The following is a 20,234-nucleotide window of genomic DNA, read 5'->3' on the forward strand; positions in this document are numbered from 1 at the left end:
TAAGGGGTTAAAATATATAAAATATATAAAGGACTTATACAATTCAACACCAAAACACAACAAAAAAAACCAAAAAACCAAAAAACAAATAAGCCGATTAAAAAATTGGCAGAGGACTCGAATACATATTTTTCCAAAGAAGATATACAGATGGCCAACAGGCACATGAAAAGATGCTCAACATCACTAATCATCAGAGAAATGAAAATCAAAGCCACAATGAGATATCACTTCACACCTGTTCATCAAAAAGACAAAAAACTAAGAATGCTGGCAATACTGTGGAAAAAAGGGAACCCCTGTACACCAGGCGTGGCAATGTAAGTCAGTGCAGTCATTTTGGAAAACAGTGTGGAGGTTCGTCAAAAAATTAAAAATAGATCTACCATATGATAAATTCCACTTCTGAGTATTTATCTGAAGAAAGTTAAATACTAATTTGAAGAAATATATGCACTCCTATGTTCACTGAAACATGATTGACAATAGCCGAGATATAGAAACAACCTAAGTGTCTATCAATGGCTGAGTGGACAAAGAAGATATGGCATATATGTACAATGGAATATTAGTCATAAATAGCAATGAAATTTTGCCATTTGCAATAACATTAATGGATGGAGAGAGCATAGCCCTACGCAAAATAAGTCAAAGAAAGACAACTATCATATGAGCTCACATATATGTAGTATCTAAAAAAAAAAACAAACAAAAAAAACAAAACAGAAACAAATAGCATAGAAAATATAGTCAATTATATTGTAGTAATTTTGTATTGTGATGGGTGGTTGACTAGAATTACCATGGGGATCAGTCTGTGATATGAAAAAATATCATATCACTATATTGTACCCCTGAAACTAATGTAATACTGCACGCCAGTTAAACTTCAATTTAAAAAAATTCTAGAAAATATTAGAGGTTTGAGTTACTTAGAAATGTAGGTCTCTGAATTAAAAATTATAACCTTAAAAGTACTTCTTGTAAAGTCAAATATTATAATTGACCAAGTAATGTTAATGAGGTGGCTTTTGTTTTTCTTTTCAAACTTTTTTTTAAGTAAATGTTTTATATATCATTATTGGCATTGTGCTACTATTCTTTCAGAACTAGCTGTAGATAATCATTTTTTTTTCTTGATGTGGCAGAGTAAGATGAAGTAGGAATCTGCTCATTATAATGAAATATTTAGCTATTGATCATTAAAATTCTATGAATTTTGCATTGTATTGTATGAAGTACTAAAGTTCAAAGTTCAGTTTGAACTAAAGTTCAAAGAAACACATGAGAAACATCTAAAAAAGTAAGGACCATGGAGAAGTTCTGAAAGGTAGTAAAAGTTATGATCAGTTTACAATTTACAAATTATAAATTACAAATTTGCAATTCACACAAAAAATAAATGATCAATTTCAATGACCAACTAGCAAGCAAAACTGTTGCAGATCAAAATATCTTTAGCCTATTAAATAGGCTTATAAAATAATACTCAATGCTATATGTTAAGTTCCCAAAAAACCAACCAAGTAAGGTGTTAGGTCGTATCACTGACAAGTTTATAAAATGATAAAGGTGAACTTACTGTATAAATGGCACTTTCAAATGTAGACTATCCATATTTGCATTACTGAAGAAAGGTTATAGCAGGATTTCTTACTATTTTTTTTTTTTAATTACTAGCTTTGGTGAAGCAGACTCATATGGTGTTACAGAAATATAATTATTTATTTCATGCTCATTCTATGCCAAATGATTTGGGGGCATTTGGTATAGTTGTGAGCAAAACAAAAAAATCTCTGCACTTGTACAACTTAATTCTAGCAGTTATTGGTATCAAAACCCGTATAATTTCAAAGATTATTTGGATGTAACAAAAGGTGTTTTTAAGGCTTACTGAGGAAGATATTTTAAATCGTTATTGATCCTAATGGAATTCAAGCAGTTAATTCCAGACCCTTATTTTGCAAAAGTTCTTTCCTTGAAAAAAATCAGTTGCATAAATTCTGCTGCTTCAAGAAAACCAAACTACTGGACAAGGTCTGTTTCTGAGAGAGAGAGAGAGAGAGACTGTATGTGTGTGTGTGTGTGTGTGTGTGTGTGTGTGTGTGTGTGTGATGTATAAAGTAAAACGCCATAATATTCAAGTATTTGTAAAAATATTAACAAGTCTTAAACTTGTTTAATTAAACTTAAACTTGTTTCCTACATTAAAGTATTATTTCAGATCCTATTTAATTGTTATAAAAAATTTGTCACAAAACATTAGTAAAAAAGGCATTTCTTACAAAGAATGCCAACTGGGGACACCTGGGTGATTCAGTTGGTTAAGCATTCAACTCCTCATTTTGTCTCGGGGTCTTGAGGTTCCACAAATACGCCTAGTGGACACCTAGCATGGAGCTTGCTTGGAATTTTCTCTCTCCCTCTCTCTCTGCCCCTCCCTGCTCCTCATTCTCTCTCTTAAAAAAACAAACAAACAAACAAACTGTTTTTTGGTAATTTCCCTTTGTACAACAAGATGATCATCACAGTATTATTTATGATTTCCCAAAATAGAAACAAATATCTATACTCCCTTTCTTGTCTGACTGAGCAATCCACAATTAGTTGTTTCACATATTTAACTTTCCTCCAATTTCAATTTAAAATTTATAGTCATAAACTCTTTATCCCTATAATATCACATTAAATTCTACTGTCCCAAAAAACTTCCATGTCCTAAATATACTTGTACTGTCATAATGCTCAGTGTCTTGATCCTGAATCTTTTCTGTTTTCCCTCTTTTTGCAAGGTGCTAATAAAACTGTAAAATTACAAGCAAATTACATTTTAACATAACTAATTTCAATTGGAAAAATTTTAAAAAGAAAGTAAAGCTGGTGGAATTCTAAGAAGCTATACTATTTGTTATCTAGGTATCTGTCTGCGGCAGAGAATGGATTCTAAAAGTACAAAAATATTTAAATTAGGATTTTTGATGTCTGTAGCTAAAGAAATTTAATAATAGGTGAATAACAAAGGAATGTCTTCAACTTTTGAAACCTGAAGATCCAATAATTAAATATATCATTAGTAGAAGGAGATATACTAAGGCAATTTAATTTCCTTCTAAATACAGCAGATTAAACCTATTAAATATTCATCATTTTTTCATTATTTCTCATTCATGTGATTTAAGTAATATGAAATATCTTAAATACTAGGAAAAAGGCTTTCTTTTTATAGACTTCTGATACAGTAATAAAATGCAAAATGTAGGTTAGATCATTAATGTACATAACATAATAGTTTTAAAAATATTTTATTTGAAAAATTTTTCCCCAAAATACAAAAGCTACAAGAGGATATAAAGTAGGATGAGGTTCATTACTTAGATTTAATTACAGATAGCATTTTTTTATCATTTTAAGTTTTTGAAAATTTCAGACATCATAACATTTAAATTATAAATACTTTAGCCAGCCTCTTTTAAAGATATATTTTCCTACATAACCATCATACCATTGTGCTTAATAAAAGTCACATTGAGTTTTTAATGTTATCTACAGAGATAGTCTATTTTCAAATTTACTGACCTACCCAATACATGTCTATATCTTGCACTTAATTATGACTCTGTTTTTTAATCTGAAAAATTTGCCACCCCAAATATTTTATGTAGTAGTTTTAATATCCTTTGACATTATATGATGAGTTAAATATTCCATTAAGTTTTGAAAAATTGACATTTTTCTAATACTGTCATTCCCTTTTTATTTAGTTGGATTCAATTTTCTGTAATGAAAAGCTGTCCCTCATAAACTGAGACTATTTAGTTATCCAAAAAAACAGTTGTTACAAGAAAATGAGCATAAATACCTAATTCTTTTTTTTAATCACATATTTTCAGAGTAAGGATTTGGTATAATAGTTATCAAATAAGAAGACTTTTTTTCCTGTTTTCTTTCTCACATCAAAGTAGACTGATGGATTTCAATACACTTAATATGTTTCAAATAACTTCTGTCATTATTCCTTTTCATGCTTAAATATTCATAATCTTGACCAACAGAAGCTCCATTAACCTGATTTCTCTGTTATCACAAATATACACACAGTGCATTAACAGTTATGACTTTCCAATAAATTTCAAAATCACCTCTGTAAATTAATTTATTTAGTTCTTTAGTTATCATAATTACAGAGCTTTATGAAGGCATTGAGAGAATAGTCAGGGCCAGCTCATTAAAATCATGAATATTTTACATAGGATAAAAGTGCTATGAAGTGTGTAAACCTGGTGATTCACAGACCTGTACCCCTGGGGATAAAAATATATGCTTAAAAAGAATAAAAAATTAAAAAAAGTAATATTCATAAAAATATATGATTTTAGAAATAATACATTAAATTTCTCTGGATACTTTTGAAGCTTAAAAAATTTAACCAAATATTTATGTACTTGAAAAAATGTTTTTACATGAAAAAAGCATGTAAAATGATTTTATATAGTTATCTAATATGTTCTTCTGTTTATGTATGATCTGGAAAAAGAAAAATAAGTGTTTACTGAGTTTCAATTATCACATAATTTTAATCACTTTTATAGAGTAACATTCTCACTATAGTGCTAATCACAAAGAAAATTACAGTCACATATAACACTGTCACCAGTGAGTTTTTACTATGTATATTTTTCTGTTTCTCTAAAGTTATATGTATAATCGTTAACTTTAAAGTAAAACATAATTAATCCGAACAAATTACAGTGTTGTTGGATATTGTATCAGAATTGACTTCTTTTTCTTATAAAGAATTCTGGACAAAAGATGGCTAAAGTTAAAGCTGTTTTATAATCCCTATAATCTTGAATTAAGTAAAACTTTCTTTCTGTTAAAGTTCACATAAATTAGTACTTCAAATTCTGATCAAAATTGAAGCAAACAATTTTTTTAAATTTTATTTATTTAACAAGCAGTGATCACAAGCAAGCAGAGAGGCAGGCAGAGAGAGAGAGAGGAAGGGAAGCAGGCTCCCTGCTGAGTAGAGAGCTGGATGTGGGGCTTGATCCCAGGGACCCTAGGACCATGATCTGAGCCAAAGGCAGAGGCTTTAACCCACTGAGCCACCCAGGTGCCCCTGAAGCAAGCAATTTTTATACAATTTAAGTTTTAACTATTTCAGTTTCCATTACACGGCACAAAAATTTTATTTAAGTTGAAGCCATTTTATGGAGCTATTTTTATTTTTTTTTAAAAGAGAGGTCTTCCTGAAAGCACATATATATGCATTTTTTATATTTTAAAATTGATGTGCATATTAAATTTATATGCATACTAAAATATAATATAACATATATACACGCAATCATAAGGAAACTCATGCAGGAAGTCTTCCTCAAAGATATCTGGAGTTGGGGCACGTGGGTGGCTCAGTGGGTTAAGCCACTGCCTTCAGCTCGGGTCATGATCTCAGGGTCCTGGGATCGAACCCTGCATTGGGCTCTCCACTCAGTGGGCAGCCTGCTTCCCTCTCTGCCTGCCTGCCTCTCTGCCTACTTGTGATCTTTGTCAAATAAATGAATAAAATCTTAAAAAGAAAATCTCTGGAATAATTAAATTGCAAAAGAAATGTCCACATATCAACACAAGGATAGTTTATCTAGATGGAATTGTGTTTGCTGGTTTGTTTGTCTTTGTGAATATAACTTAGTTGATCAAGAGAAACTGAAAAACTCCTGAAGAACAGGACTTTGGCACCAAATAGACATTTACTAAGTATATTGTGAACTGAATGAATGAATAAATGGAAGTGTGTTTTCATTTTGTTTAATATTTTCTGCTACTTTCTCTATAGTGTAGTGTAATGAAAGCGAATCTTTTGAATTTATGACAGGCAGATGAAAATTATACCCTTAAGTCCTGTGCATTTTTCCATCACTTAATCACTTTTTCCACCAATTAATTAGATCTTAATTTAAATTTAAGTTTAAATGTCTTTTGTCAGAGGAAAACATGTCTCTTATTGATAAAGAACATTCATGCAATACAAAACTATTATGGCAATATTTTTTTTTTACTATTTTCTTCCACCAACCATTTATTATGATGAGAAGCAAAAGATAAAATCAACTTCTGTTGCCTTTTCCCTTGTCTCCTTATCTTAATTTGTAATGCAAGTATTTTGAGTAGTCTTTAAGAAAGCTGTGCTTACTTCTAGGTCATGTATTCTCCTGTTGTTTTTGTTTCCTAGCAGCTTTACGGTTTTAGCTGTTACACAGGCTACTAGTTAAAAATTTATTTTTTAATGAATATTTAAATCAAATAAGTGGGTAATTACCAAAGGAGAGCTTTACAAATTACAGATTTAGACTCAGAGACATACTATGATTTGTATGCATGCTTTCTCCTCTTCTATAAAGTAGGATAATATTAAGACAACACAGAATAAAGGGGGAAAATCCACCATGTACTTATTAACACAAAAAGCTTGCAGCAAAGTGATTTGTCAAATGAAGAAAAATTAAGAAAAGTATTATTAGAGATGGACACATAGTTCTATTTTGGCCAAAGGCATAGGCTTTTACATCTATGAGACTTTAAATAGTATCCAATACCTAAAGGTTATTATAGGCAATTAAAAACCCTACCTCGGTAGACTGAAAAAAGATAGTTTCTCTTATTGAAACAGACATAAATACAAAAAATTCCCTAAAGCTAAATTAAATGAAGTGCCTAAATGAATCATTTTTAAGAGACAACATAACATCCCTTTGTAGATAATATTAATGTACTTTTATGAATTTGTATGAAATCTATTATCCTGTCACAAACCTTAATTGGATTCTTCTTAAATTTTCTTTTATTATGTATTTTACATATAGATGTGTAAATTTAATCCTTGTTCTCAAGCCTGACTCTGTGAGCTTTTCTTATTCCCAAAAAGAGTCTCCAAGTTTGAAATTCATAATCCTTCATATTTCTCCTGGTTTGCACAGTAGTATTTTAATGGATTACCTAATTATTTGCTGTTGATATTAAGGCAAGAAATAAAACATGTCCTTAAACTCTGCATAGAATAGACATTTTTCAAATACATTTATTAAAATTGGCCATATTCTATTATTGTCCATATCTTATTTATGAATAATGTGGCAGAATGAAGAGGGATAAGATAGATTTTGTTTTATGCTAACGATTAAATTTTCTGTCTGATATTAAGAAATTGTGACAAAGAAGTTTTATTAAAGTAATATTTCCTTATTTATGTATTTGATTTATTTAAAAATAGTTTAAGAACCCTTTAAATTCATTATGTAGTATCATAACTAAAGAAACTCTCTCCCCCAATAGAAATTTATTAGTCAGAAACTTAATTATATAAGAATATGACATAAAATAATGTATCAAAAATAATATACTATGTTTTCCAATCACTACAATTGCTTTTGGCCATCCCTCACATATAAGTTAGAATCTAAACATTTAAAAAAAATCAAATAAGAAATATTACTGATTTACTTGCTATATAATTTGAATAAAGACTGTAAAACAGATTTAAATAAACTATCTCTAAAAATGCTATTTTTTTCTGAAAGTTCCATTTCATAATATCAAGACAACTTATGCCTAACTCTATAAATTTTTCAATTGTTTTTTAAGATTTCAAAGTAGTTAACTAGTTTTCCACCTTTCCTACTGCAAATTCCACAGTTTCAGTGATAGAATAAGTAATTTAAAAGTTTTACAGTCATAAATATTTTTTCCTAGTAGAGTAGAAATGACATCCCATGATAGATCCTGTTCATTTGCTTTATAAGCTCAAACATTAACCTTCTTAATGGGAACCTGTACAAAATACTATTTCAAAATTTCTTTGAAAAGAGTTCCAAGAACATGTTTTGACTGACTTATTTCTAGATTCCATAAATAGACCCCAAGCATCTGATATCTAATTTTTATAAATTAGGGTAATATGTTCCTTTATGTTTTATACACATTTCAATCCATTTTTGTTAACATGAAATGTCTATTTATTTTTACTAAAAGGACATGAAATCCAAATATGGATAATTTAAAATATGATTAAAACACAATTTCAAAAAAGCCTTATAAAGTAAGCTCCCAAAATATAAACCCATACTTTATATGACTTTTGACACATTTCCTACTCATACCTTTTTGCTATCTTGCACTTTGCCTTTCATCACTGAATGAGCAAAGAAATTTTAGCCATTAGGCGATGCTTTTATATATTAACTATCCATTAAATATGTATATATTTTTGTATATTAACTATCTGTTTTATATATGAAATAGTTGTGCCTTGAAACCTTAAAGGTAATGAGTTTTAACTGAAATCCTTGAAAGAATACTTTTCAATATTTTAATAACATTAGACTATAAATATTTAATATTTAAATTTAAAATGCAATTTTATCCATTTAGAAAAGTATACCATTTGTTATTTTTCCCTTAAACCTATTTTAACCTCTAGTATATATGCAAATTTATCTATAACTTATAATCTTTTTTGTGCTCCAATCTCTATGCACTGCAAATCTCAATTATGACTGGGTCATCAAAATAATTTAGTGGGTCATGACTACCAAGAAGTGGGGGAAAGAAAAGAGGGCAGTAGATGGAGACGGGGGGAGGGATAGGAGGAGAGACAAGAAAAAGTAAAATAGAAAGTAGTATGAATAAGTATTATTTCTATGACTTTCTAAAATACTGGGTTCCAATGTAAAAATTACACTGTCTATGGCAAGAAGCTTTGAAAAATACCATATAGGAGATGATCAAAGGAGTCCCATTGGAAATAATTCTTTAGCTATAATTATAAAACTGAAGACTTAATAGCACTATAGATATTCACAAATACTAAATCTTCCACACTTTTGGAGATTACAAAGTATGAGGTTGCACAAGTTAATCAATAAAACATACTGATTTCTCACTTTGCAAATTTTATTTCATTATTGGGTTTTTGCAATTTGAAGGGGGTGTTCTTACATCTTCTGATTGCCCAACTCACTGACCCCCTGGAGACCTATAATAGTAATGGTCTCCTCAGATAATAATAAGTCTTTTAATCAAAAGACAGTCTTTTATGCATTCTGCCATGTTAGACACAACTTAATTTCTACCATTCTATTTTTCTATGGCCCCTTCAAGACTACTTCATACTTTTTTCCCCCCTCAGAGCTTTAGTAAGCACAGCAGGATATTTATTAACCTATCAAGTAATACCAATAATACTACTATGCTACTATTACCAAATGTGGTAAAGATGATACAAGGAAAAGCCTACAAGAGGATTTCAGCTACTCTCTGCACTTCAATCAAGAGAATCATCAATAATGATTTTTATTCCATTCACTTCTACAGAGATCAAAATCAACATTTCTATCTCCAGTTAGACACCTGTTTAAGAAGACCAATGTAGACTGGCTCCTTAAAGTTGTGTTCTCAAATTCCCAAATGAAAAGGCAAATTTAACTATACATTTTAGGCAACCCTAGGACTAAGAAGTTCAATATACCCACATCATTCTTTTACCTAGTCACAAACATGAATAGGTCTATTCTGCATTTCTCTTTCTATAGGACTTGAATACTTTATAACCTTTTCAAGGACTCAATTATCAGCATTTTTAAAACATACATTATTAAAAGGATGACACATATTTAAAACCACACTGAAATACAAAATATTATAAAACTTTAATTTATTAAAGACCTGCATTTCACTACCTGCATATCTAGGATCACATAAACCTACATATATCCATACAAAGGTGGTTTCTCCTATTTCCTAATTACTTCTCACTTGTAAAACTAGGACAAAACAGTGCAAATTTCATAGAGTCCTTTTTTTCTTTTAAAGATTTATTCATTTATTTTAGAGAGAGAGAGAGCGTGCGCGCACAAGCATGCACTGGGTTTCAGGGGCAGAGGGAAGGAGAGAATCTCAGACTGCCTGCTGAGTGCAGAGCCCAACACAGGGTTTGATTTCACAAACCTAAGATCATTACCTGAGCTAAAATCAGAGTTGGAAGCTCAACTGACTGAGACACCCTGGCACCCCTCATAGAGTTCTTTTTCAAATTAAATGGAATTAATGTATACAATGTGCTGGGGACATGTGTGGAAAACAGTAAGCCCAGTAAATGCATGTTATTACTAATATTATTACTACTGCTGCTGCTATTGCTTCCAATATCAACATCATGTGGGAGGGTTATTGTAGTGGTATTAGAGACATATTTGTATTTAAATCTTGACTTCTTGAAAAAAATGCTGATACTATGTAAGAAATTTTCTTATACTTGGGTGCCTGGGGGGGGTCAGTGGATTAAGGGTCTGCCTTCGGCTCAGGTCTTGATCCCAGGATTGGGCTCCCTGCTCGACGCAGAGTCTACCTCTCCCCAGGCTGGCTCCTGCTCTTCACCAACCCCCACCCTCACCCCTGTTTGTGTTCTCCCCAGCTCTTGCTCTCTCTCGCTAATAAAATCTTTTAAAAAAGAGAAATTTTCTTATACCATATAATCTTTAGTTTCCTTATCTATAAAATGAGAATAACAACTAATGAAAGAACTTTTGTGACAATTAATTTCAAAATAAATATAAAGTATTAGGGACATATTAGGTAGAATTTATTCCCCTCATGATTTCCCATTCTAGCCAAACATAACAATTTAACCATTCCTATACATGAAGTCAGTAATTCCATAGCTTTCATTAGGGAACAATGGTTTTCTTCAGGTATAGTTACAATGTATCTTCCTAAATTACTATGTACTACTTACAGAAAAAAAAAATAAAAGCTTCTTACTGACACTAAAATATAAATAATTAAAACACACAAATAAAGGAATACTCATTTTTTTGTTTTTTAATATAATTTTTTTCTCTAAATTCAATTAGCCAACATACAGTACATCATTAGTTTCTGATGGTGTTCGATTCAGTATTTGCAAATGCTCAGTTTTAAAACAATGTAAAGAAACACATACATGAATATATGTAACATTTTCCTTCATTAAAATATAATTGGTAGCTACTATGCTTACTTTTACTTCCTTTTCCCTTATTGTCCTTTAAAGAAGACATATTTATTCACAGTTCTGTAGTTTTTTAAAACTTGGTGGCTTAACGTGCCCATAATTTTATAAACGTTCAGATTCAATCCATAGTACCCATATTTAATGTTTACATACTAATGACAAAAATTATTTGAATTACCTATCTAAAGATTTTGTTTCTTTTTTTTTTTAATAATTTTTTATTTTTTATAAACATATATTTTTATCCCCAGGGGTACAGGTCTGTGAATCACCAGGTTTACACACTTCACAGCACTCACCAAAGCACATACCCTCCCCAATGTCCATAATCCCACCCCCTTCTCCCAAACCCCCTCCCCCCAGCAACCCTCAGTTTGTTTTGTGAGATCAAGAGTCACTTATGGTTTGTTAAAGATTTTGTTTCTTTTTTTTTTTTAAAGATTTTATTTATTTATTTGAGAGAGAGCATGAGAGGCGAGAAGGTCAGAGGGAGAAGCAGACTCCCCATGGAGCTGGGAGCCCGATGCGGGACTCGATCCCGGGACTCCGGGACCGTGACCTGAGCCGAAGGCAGTTGCTCAACCAACTGAGCCACCCAGGCGCCCACACTGTTTTTCACTAATTTGTATATGTAATTTTGGTCAATTGAAATTTGATTTTCTTTTTTTACCTTACGACTTTCTTACAATCACAAAAAAAATTCAGACAATCTTTTTCAACATACTTTTAATTTCTATTTCAATATCAGAAAGAGTTCAGGTAAGGGAATAAAACAGAGAATTTTATTCCAGATTATGTATAAATCTTATTTCCCTAGCAAGCAAGATTCTCCCAACTTTCTTTTCTTTCTGATTAATACCTATAACCTTTGCTAGGAGTTTCTCTACTAACCTGTCTTGTTGCCATTCAACTCTGCCAAAAATTATGGAGTAGTTTCTTTATAAACTGCATAAATTTCACTGAGTTGAGTTCTCTAGAATTCCTGTTCTTTTTAAATCATAAATGATAACTCTAAGAGCTGTAATTAATTTTGCCAGAAATTTTTCAATTTAATATTTGCTTTGGAAGCCAAAATTTTACATAAGTCCTTTTGAGTTTAAGTGCTTTTATCAGAACATTTGTGGCTGTTTTTACTACTAGAATGGCTTTTTGAAAAATATAATTACAAATAGTGTCTCAAAATCACATTCACTTTTGCAGCTCAAAAACACTTTATGTTCACATAATTTAAAACTTTCCTGAACAGACATGCACTTATCATTGATCAAAAACACAAGGAGATTGTTAAGAATAGCAAAAAGGTAGCTATTTCCAATCTATCAATATCTCCTTACCTTTTTGACTACTGTTTCATCTTTGTTAACAAATTACTAACAGCAAGTCTGTAATTATACTTTAAAAGCTCTATTCAGGCAATTCTATTTTGATATTAAAAAAAATCTGAAATTCAACATACCATATTTCAGGAATATAAGAGATTTATAAAAGACAAAACTTAATTTTTAAGTTGTAATAAGAGGAAGAAATCTATACCTTTAGTCGTTTATTTAATACTGCTTATTGTACCTCTACAATATACCTTGCTTGAATTGTAGACATTAATTTAAAAAATATTTATTATTCACATTCCACATCACTTATCTTCCTTAGTTTCTATCACAGTACTTGGCACAGAAAGGTCCTTAACAAATGTTTGTCTTAATCAGGGAGATAAGAATGAGAAAGAAAAGAGATTAAGATCATCACTGATTTTTAGTTCTCTTTAACTAAATTATTATGTTTTTAAGATTTTATTTATTTATTTGACAGAGAGAGAGATCACAAATAGGCAGAGAGACAGACAGAGAGAGAGAGATGAGGAGAAGCAGGCTCCCTGCTGAGCAGAGAGCCCAATGCGGGACTCGATCCCAGGCCCCTGGGATCATGACCTGAGCCGAAGGCAGAGGCTTAACCCATTGAGCCACCCAGGCAACCCTAACTAAATTATTCTTATTCATGATACTTAAATTCCTATAGCTCATTCATTCAAATATACTTACTGAACACATACTATTTAAAAGGTACTGAGACATGCTGATGGTACAGCAATATACTGGACAGTTTTGTCTTTATTATCTCAGAGATTATGACCCAGAAATTATAAACATGAACATCTAATCTCACAATTTATTATTCTATTGTAATTATAACATGTACTCTGCAGGTCAAGTGCAAAGTGCTAAAGGGAAGAAGCAAGGGGCATAGGATCAGGTTTGGGAACTTAGGATATTCTCTCCTACTGAAAGTTTTAAAGTGTGTAATGCACAGTAAGACAGAGCAGGGTCTGTAGCCACAGTGACCTTCATTGTATAAACTGGACTGTATCACTCCCTTAGGATGAAACCATATTCTTTAATGTAACATACATAATGCCTTTCAAAACACAATCCTGGATTTCAAGATGTACTACAAAGCTGTAATAAAACACTGTGGTATTGGCACAAAAACAGACACATAGATCAGGGGATCAAGAGAGAGCCCAGAAATAAATCCACACTTAAGTATGCTCAATTACTCCATAACAAAGGAGGCAAGAAAGAATGCACAGGTGAACAAGAGACACATGAAAAATGCTCAACATCACTAATCATCACAAAAATGCAGATCAAAACCATAATGAGATATCACTTTATAATTGTCAGAATGGCTAGAATCAAAAAGATAAGAAATAGTAAGTGTTGGTGAGAATGTGGGAAAAAAGGAGCCCTAGTGCACCACTGGTGGCAATATAAGTTAGTGCAGCCACTGTGAGAAGCAGTATGAAGGTTCCTCAAAAATTTAAAAACATATTAAATATATTAAAATACATATTATATCATATACCTGAAACTAATATAACACTATGTAAATTATACTTGAACAAAAAAATTACAGAATGAAATACCATATGGTCCACTAATTCTACTACTATTTACACAAAAAACACTAACTTGAAAAAATACATACACACTTATGTTTACTGCAGCATTATTTATAGCACCCAATATATGGAAGCATAAGAGGTGTCTGTGATAGATTGATAGAATAGATAGATTAATGTAAAAAGATGTAGTGTGTGTGTGTGTGTGCATATATACATATATATGTATATGTGTATATATACACATACATATATGACATATATACATACAAACAATGGAATATTACTCAGCCAGTAAAACGAATGGGATCTTGCCATTTGTTATAACATGGGTGGACTTAGAGGGTACTGTGCTAAGAGAAATAAGTCAGAGAAAGACAAATGCCATATGATTTCATTTATATGTGGAATATAAAAAACAAAACAAATAAAAGGATAAACAGACAAAAACTCCAGAGTCTTAAATACAGAAAACAAACTCCTGGTTGCTAGAGGGGAAGGGTGGAGTGGTAGGTGGAATTTAGATGAAGGAGATTAAGGGGTACAAACTTTCAGTTACAAAACAAAAGTCACACAGATAAAAAAAGCACAGCATAGGAAATACAGTAAATAATATTTTTATGTTGCATGGCAATAGATGGTGACTATACTTATTATGATGAGTACAAGTAACATGTAATTGTTGAATTGATATGTTGTACACCTCTAACTAATATAATGTGGTATGTTAATTAGACTTCAATAAAAAATAAAAAAAAAACTCTTGGATATTCTCTAGTTCCATCTTATACTGCTTTTCCCTCTCAAACTCCATGCTGCTAGAATATTTAACCATGTTTCCTTTCTTTAAGTCACTGTGCTCTCTCTTGCTTAAGGACTTATGATTATTTCTAAAAAAATTTTTACCTTTCCACTTTTTGCCAGATTAAATCCCACACAAACTTCAGGTCTCCAATTAGATGCTACTTTTCCTAAGAAGCTTTGCTTAACCTCTATGACTAGGGTTAGATGCTCCCTCTATTATTTCATATTACTCACTCTTTTTTACATCAACACATTTATCTCACAATATTGGAATTTCCTGTTTACTTTTCTCTATCTCTTGCTAGCCTATAAATTTCATGAAGTTGTATCTGTTGCTTCCACTATTGACTGGCAATTGTGTCATGACTTATACATGGAGAAACTGAACATGTAGAGGGAACCATATTTGCAAAACAAAATTCTTGCATATAAAGAACCCTATGGGGACTCCTGGGGTGGCTCAGTCCATTTACCGCCTGCCTTTGGCTAAGGTCATGATCCCAGGGTCCTGGGGTGGAACCCTGTGTCTGGCTCCCTGAGTTTGCTTCTCCCTCTCCTTGTGCTACGTCCCCTGCTCATGTGCTCTCTCTGTCTCTCTCTCAAATAAATAGATAAAATCTTTATTTATTTTTTATTTTTTTAAAGATTTTATTTATTTATTTGACAGAAAGAGATCACAAGTAGGCAGGAAGGCAGGTGGGGTGGGGGGAGAGCAAGCTCCCCCCTGAGCAGAGAGCCCAATGCAGCTATCAATCCCAGGACCCTGGAATCATGACCTGAGCCAAAGGCAGAGGCTTTAACCCTCTGAGCCACCCAGGCACCCCAGATAAAATATAAAAAAAAAAAAAAAGAACCCTATGGATTTTCTAATAGCAAGTCTTATCTATGTAAATGAATTCCTTCTTTCCTTCCTCTCTTCTGCCTTCTGTCTCTCCCTCCCTCCTTTCTTACTTCCTTCCTTCCTTAGAAAACACAGCCATCAAAATGGATTAGGACTCTGAGGACATCTGTCAAGTTTCTGTGATGTCCCTCTGTGCACAATGGAAAAGTGTTGGTGGAACCACAAGGACAATTATTTTTTTGTTTGTTTGTTTTTGTTTTTAAGTGGTTCTTTTTTTTAATTTTTAATTTTTTTATAAACATATAATATATTTTTATCCCCCGGGGTACAGGTCTGTGAATCGCCAGCTTTACACACTTCACAGCACTCATCATAGCACATACCCTCCCCAGTGTCATAACCCCACCCCCCTGCTCCCAATCCCCCTTCCCCCAGCAACCCTCAGTTTGTTTTGTGAGATTAAGAGTCACTTATGGTTTGTCTCCCTCCCAATCCCATCTTGTTTCATTTATTCTTCTCCTACCCCCTTAACCCCCCATGCTGCATCACCACTTCCTCATATCAGGGAGATCATATGATAGTTGTCTTTCTCCAATGGAACTAGAATGTATCATGCTTAGCGAAATAAGTTAAAAGGAAAATTATTTAATTACTACTAACTGAATGGCCATGTCAAAAAGGTACTGATTAAAAATGAACTGACAAATTTTTGTTATTGTTGTTAAAAAAAAAAAGTAACCATAACACAAGGGCCTGCCCAGTCCTGTAAACCATTTTCATTGATAATTTTTATGAATATATTAAAGGCACACTCAGCACTTATAAACAATACAAAACTTAGGACGACAGATGTTAGCTCAGTATAAGAAAAGTTTTACTGGCCTTTAGAATTCCGTAGATATGAGTTGTGCATACTCAGTAATAATAAGCTAACTAGTTATGAGAGAGTATAAGCCCAAATGGGCTATTCACAGACACCAGATGGAAGGGTGGAAGCTTAGATTATGTCTAGACCAATTCCCACATTGTATAGTTGAAGAAATATATGCCCAGAAACACACAAGAGCTTGCTCAAGATCAAGCATAAACTTCAGCAAAATCAACATTTATAACTCCTATCCACAATTTCCTGTTAAAGAAAGTTGAGATTTTAGGCCATGATATTCCAGTTATATAACAGTTGAGGTATATACAATTCAATATATACAATGTATACAATACAATATTGTATACAATATATACAATTCACTGGATATCTATTATGTCTTCCCAATTCATTCCATTCATTTACATAAAAAACATATATTGAGTACCCTCAACATAATAGTTACTGTGAAGGCTTCTTAAGATGTAATACTTAGAATACATTAAAGTTTATCTGATATTTATTTTCAAAGTTATAAATTAATTTACACGGGAAGCACAGTGTTATGATCAGTTGCTTCATATCTTTCTTTGATAAATAATAAATAAATAAATAAATTGATAAATAAATCTAGTAAGTGAGGGGTGCCTGGGTGGCTTCATATCTTTCTTTGATAAATAATAAATAAATAAATAAATTGATAAATAAATCTAGTAAGTGAGGGGTGCCTGGGTGGCTCAGTGTGTTAAGCCGCTGCCTTCGGCTCGGGTCATGGTCTCGGGGTCCTGGGATCGAGTCCCGCATCGGGCTCTCTGCTCGGCGGGGAGCCTGCTTTCTCCCCCCTCTCTCTGCCTGCCTCTCTGTCTGCTTGTGATCTCTGTCTGTCAAATAAATAAATAAAATCTTAAAAAAAAAAAACAAAACCACACTTAAAAAAAAAATCTAGTAAGTGAAAGGCAAATATGTGTATTACAAACATATACACATTGTACATTTGTTTAAGATCTTGCATCTAGATATTAGCCATTCCCAAATGTCAGTGGGAGAAAAAGAATTAATATTAGTCAAACAAGTAAAGATATTTGTGAAACTTCATATTATGTTTTTCTTTATGCCTGAGTTTTTCACTTGTACTTATTTTTAAAAACAAACTCAAAGATTATGAATCTACTGGGTCAGACTAAAAAATTTTAAAATAATGGTGATTTTTTAAAATAACCTGAGAGATGTACCCAAATAATTCTCATCTACAGTAACTATATTAGTTTAAGAACTAATTCTTTAGGAAGTTAACATATCATTTTTCTCTGTCCTGAAAAATCTCTCCAAACTATTTAATTTAAGGACAGAACAAAAGAAAAAAAATCACTTAAAGGAACATGAAAAAAAAAACTATCTTCCATCAAAAGTCTGTCTACACCTTTCTACATCTATTGTTGAAATCATGAAGACTGATTGCTTACTAACTGTATCACTTGCTCACTAACTGAATGGATACAAAGTAAAAGAAACCTTTGGCTCCTGTTTTTCATCTTTCCCAGCGTTTCAATTACTTTACAAATCTCTGAAAACTTTATTTCTGGTTCATAGTAGATCAATGTCAACAAAGCCATCCCCTTAAGACTGGATTAAGAGGATCCCTTCATCTTAGTGTCTCCAAATAAACTTAAATTGCTTTTGCTTTCAAAATCATCAACAGTTTATAACAATAGGAATATAGAAAAAATGTTGTCTTTATTGTAAAATTTTTTTTTTTCAAATGCTTACTTTTCTGTCTCTACAAAAATCTTCACATATCCAACCAACTCTCTCACCCAGCTACCCCTAGACTGCATTGTACTTCATTGACTCACTCAGTCAATAATATATATATTGTCATCTCAGAATATGAAGTGAAATTGTTTAAATCCGAATAAGAAAGAATGAAGAAATATAATTTTTACTTTATCTACTGATCTCTGCCAACTACAGATAAGTTATCCCACTACACAAAGTATGAGAAACATGCAAAAGAAAAATAAGTCTTATAAAAAAGCTATGCAAGTCAGTATTTCTTATCACCACACTCTACCATTGGTGATTGGATATGGAAAACCTCTGGTGAAATATCTGAAAGATTTTGAAAAATTCTGTGGTTATTCAATTTTATTCCTGCATCTGTAGAAGAAAATAGAAAGTATTAAATAAATAAGACTAAATTGGCCTTTGGAGTGAAATTATATATTAACATGTAATATAGACCAATAGAAGAGAAAGCTTAAAAAAACAAACTTATTTGTTTGAATGTATAATTTTGACATTTTCCTCAAGATTTTGTATTTCAGAATATACTTTAAATTATTTTGTTAAATTTACCAAATATATGACTTTAGGGAGGCACTACTGGATATCTTTAAATCAATAATAAAATAATCAATTACAGAAAGTCAAAAACATGAAATATCCCTGTGTAGTCTCTTGAACATGACATCTTTTACTGAATATAAAAGACACTAAAATTGAGAGTATCAAGGCAAACAAAAAAATGAAAAAAATAAGGCAATTATAAAACAACAGAAGGAAAACATCAAAATATTTTCTCTTATTATCAAAAATAGATAAAAGTCTAGAAATAGCTGTAAGGCATTAGAAGCTAATATATCTTATTTGCAATTATTCCATATTCATAATAAACAAATAATTGGGTTAATAAAAAGAAATAAAAGTAAACATTCTTTCAGTGGAGTATATAATAAATAACATCTGCAACAGTCCCCTGACAGGTGCACAATTAATATTATAAGGAGATAAGGTGAATTATTCAAGTGGTCAACCCTAAAATATTTGCATTCAAGGTATCTATAGTAAAATTCTCAAGAAAGGGCTAAAGGGCTAAACATATTTTAATGAATGATACATAATAGAAATCAGAGGCACATAAATCATTTATAATTTTATTACTATTTTTATTTTACTGCTACAGATCTTATAATTATCACCTTCCCTCATACTCCATCAAGGGTAAGACAAGTGGCAAGAAGTCATACTTATAAACCCAACTGAGGGGTCTACTTCAGTGAACCCAGTTTCCTCAGTATCCAATTCTTTCCTCTTCTGCTATCTACCACTACTTCCAGGATTCTAGGGGTTATTTATCTGGTATCTCAGCATCCTACAAACCCAGGGCTCATAATTTATCCTTGCAGAAACTCTGTGTCCTTTCGCTTATCGTTATACTTCCTCTGTCCTGGTTTCTCTGTTTCCAGTGATTCAAATTCTGCACTATCCTCTGTACTCTAGTCTAAACTTTCTTGAGAAAAATATACCTTGAAGTCTCCTTACCTCCTAATTCAATGTTACTCTAAGCCAGGTACTACAGAATTTTGCTGCCACTATGTAGTCTTGGAGACCACAAAAAATAACATAGAAAATTAAGACAAAGAACAAATGTTGTAACTAGAAATCACAGACAAAGGTGCAAAGACACAAAGATATTTAAAAAAAAAAAAAAAAGATATGACAGGGCACAAGGTTACATGGCATATCGGGATAGGTGAACTAGTTCCCTGGTTCTCAGTTACTTTATTCCTGGACTCCTACTCCTCATGCTCTAACACCTGTTTTCACAGTGCATCAAGACCCTTTTGTCTCACTTGTTTACCCACTGAGCATCTTAAAGATCCTGATTCTGATAACAAGGGAAGACAAAAGCTTGGGCTTAGTGAAACTTACCAAAGATGGCTGACACTTGACCCACTTCACATAGAGTGTTGGTCAGAACAGAGTGGAAATCTGAGAC

General features: G+C 32.0%; 1 pseudogene across 1 annotated transcript in view; it reads right to left on the reverse strand.

The window, feature by feature from the left end:
- Window positions 1–20,234, reverse strand: part of LOC309858041 (ephrin type-A receptor 6 pseudogene) — an 82,777-nt pseudogene extending 62,543 nt beyond the window's left edge. The window contains exon 1 of the transcript XR_014316621.1: window positions 20,168–20,234. The product of XR_014316621.1 is annotated as an ephrin type-A receptor 6 pseudogene (transcript). The remainder of the gene's footprint in view (window positions 1–20,167) is intronic.

Source organism: Mustela nivalis (genome assembly GCF_964662115.1).
Source record: "Mustela nivalis genome assembly, contig: HAP1_SCAFFOLD_1782, whole genome shotgun sequence".
NCBI classification, from domain to species: domain Eukaryota; kingdom Metazoa; phylum Chordata; class Mammalia; order Carnivora; family Mustelidae; genus Mustela; species Mustela nivalis.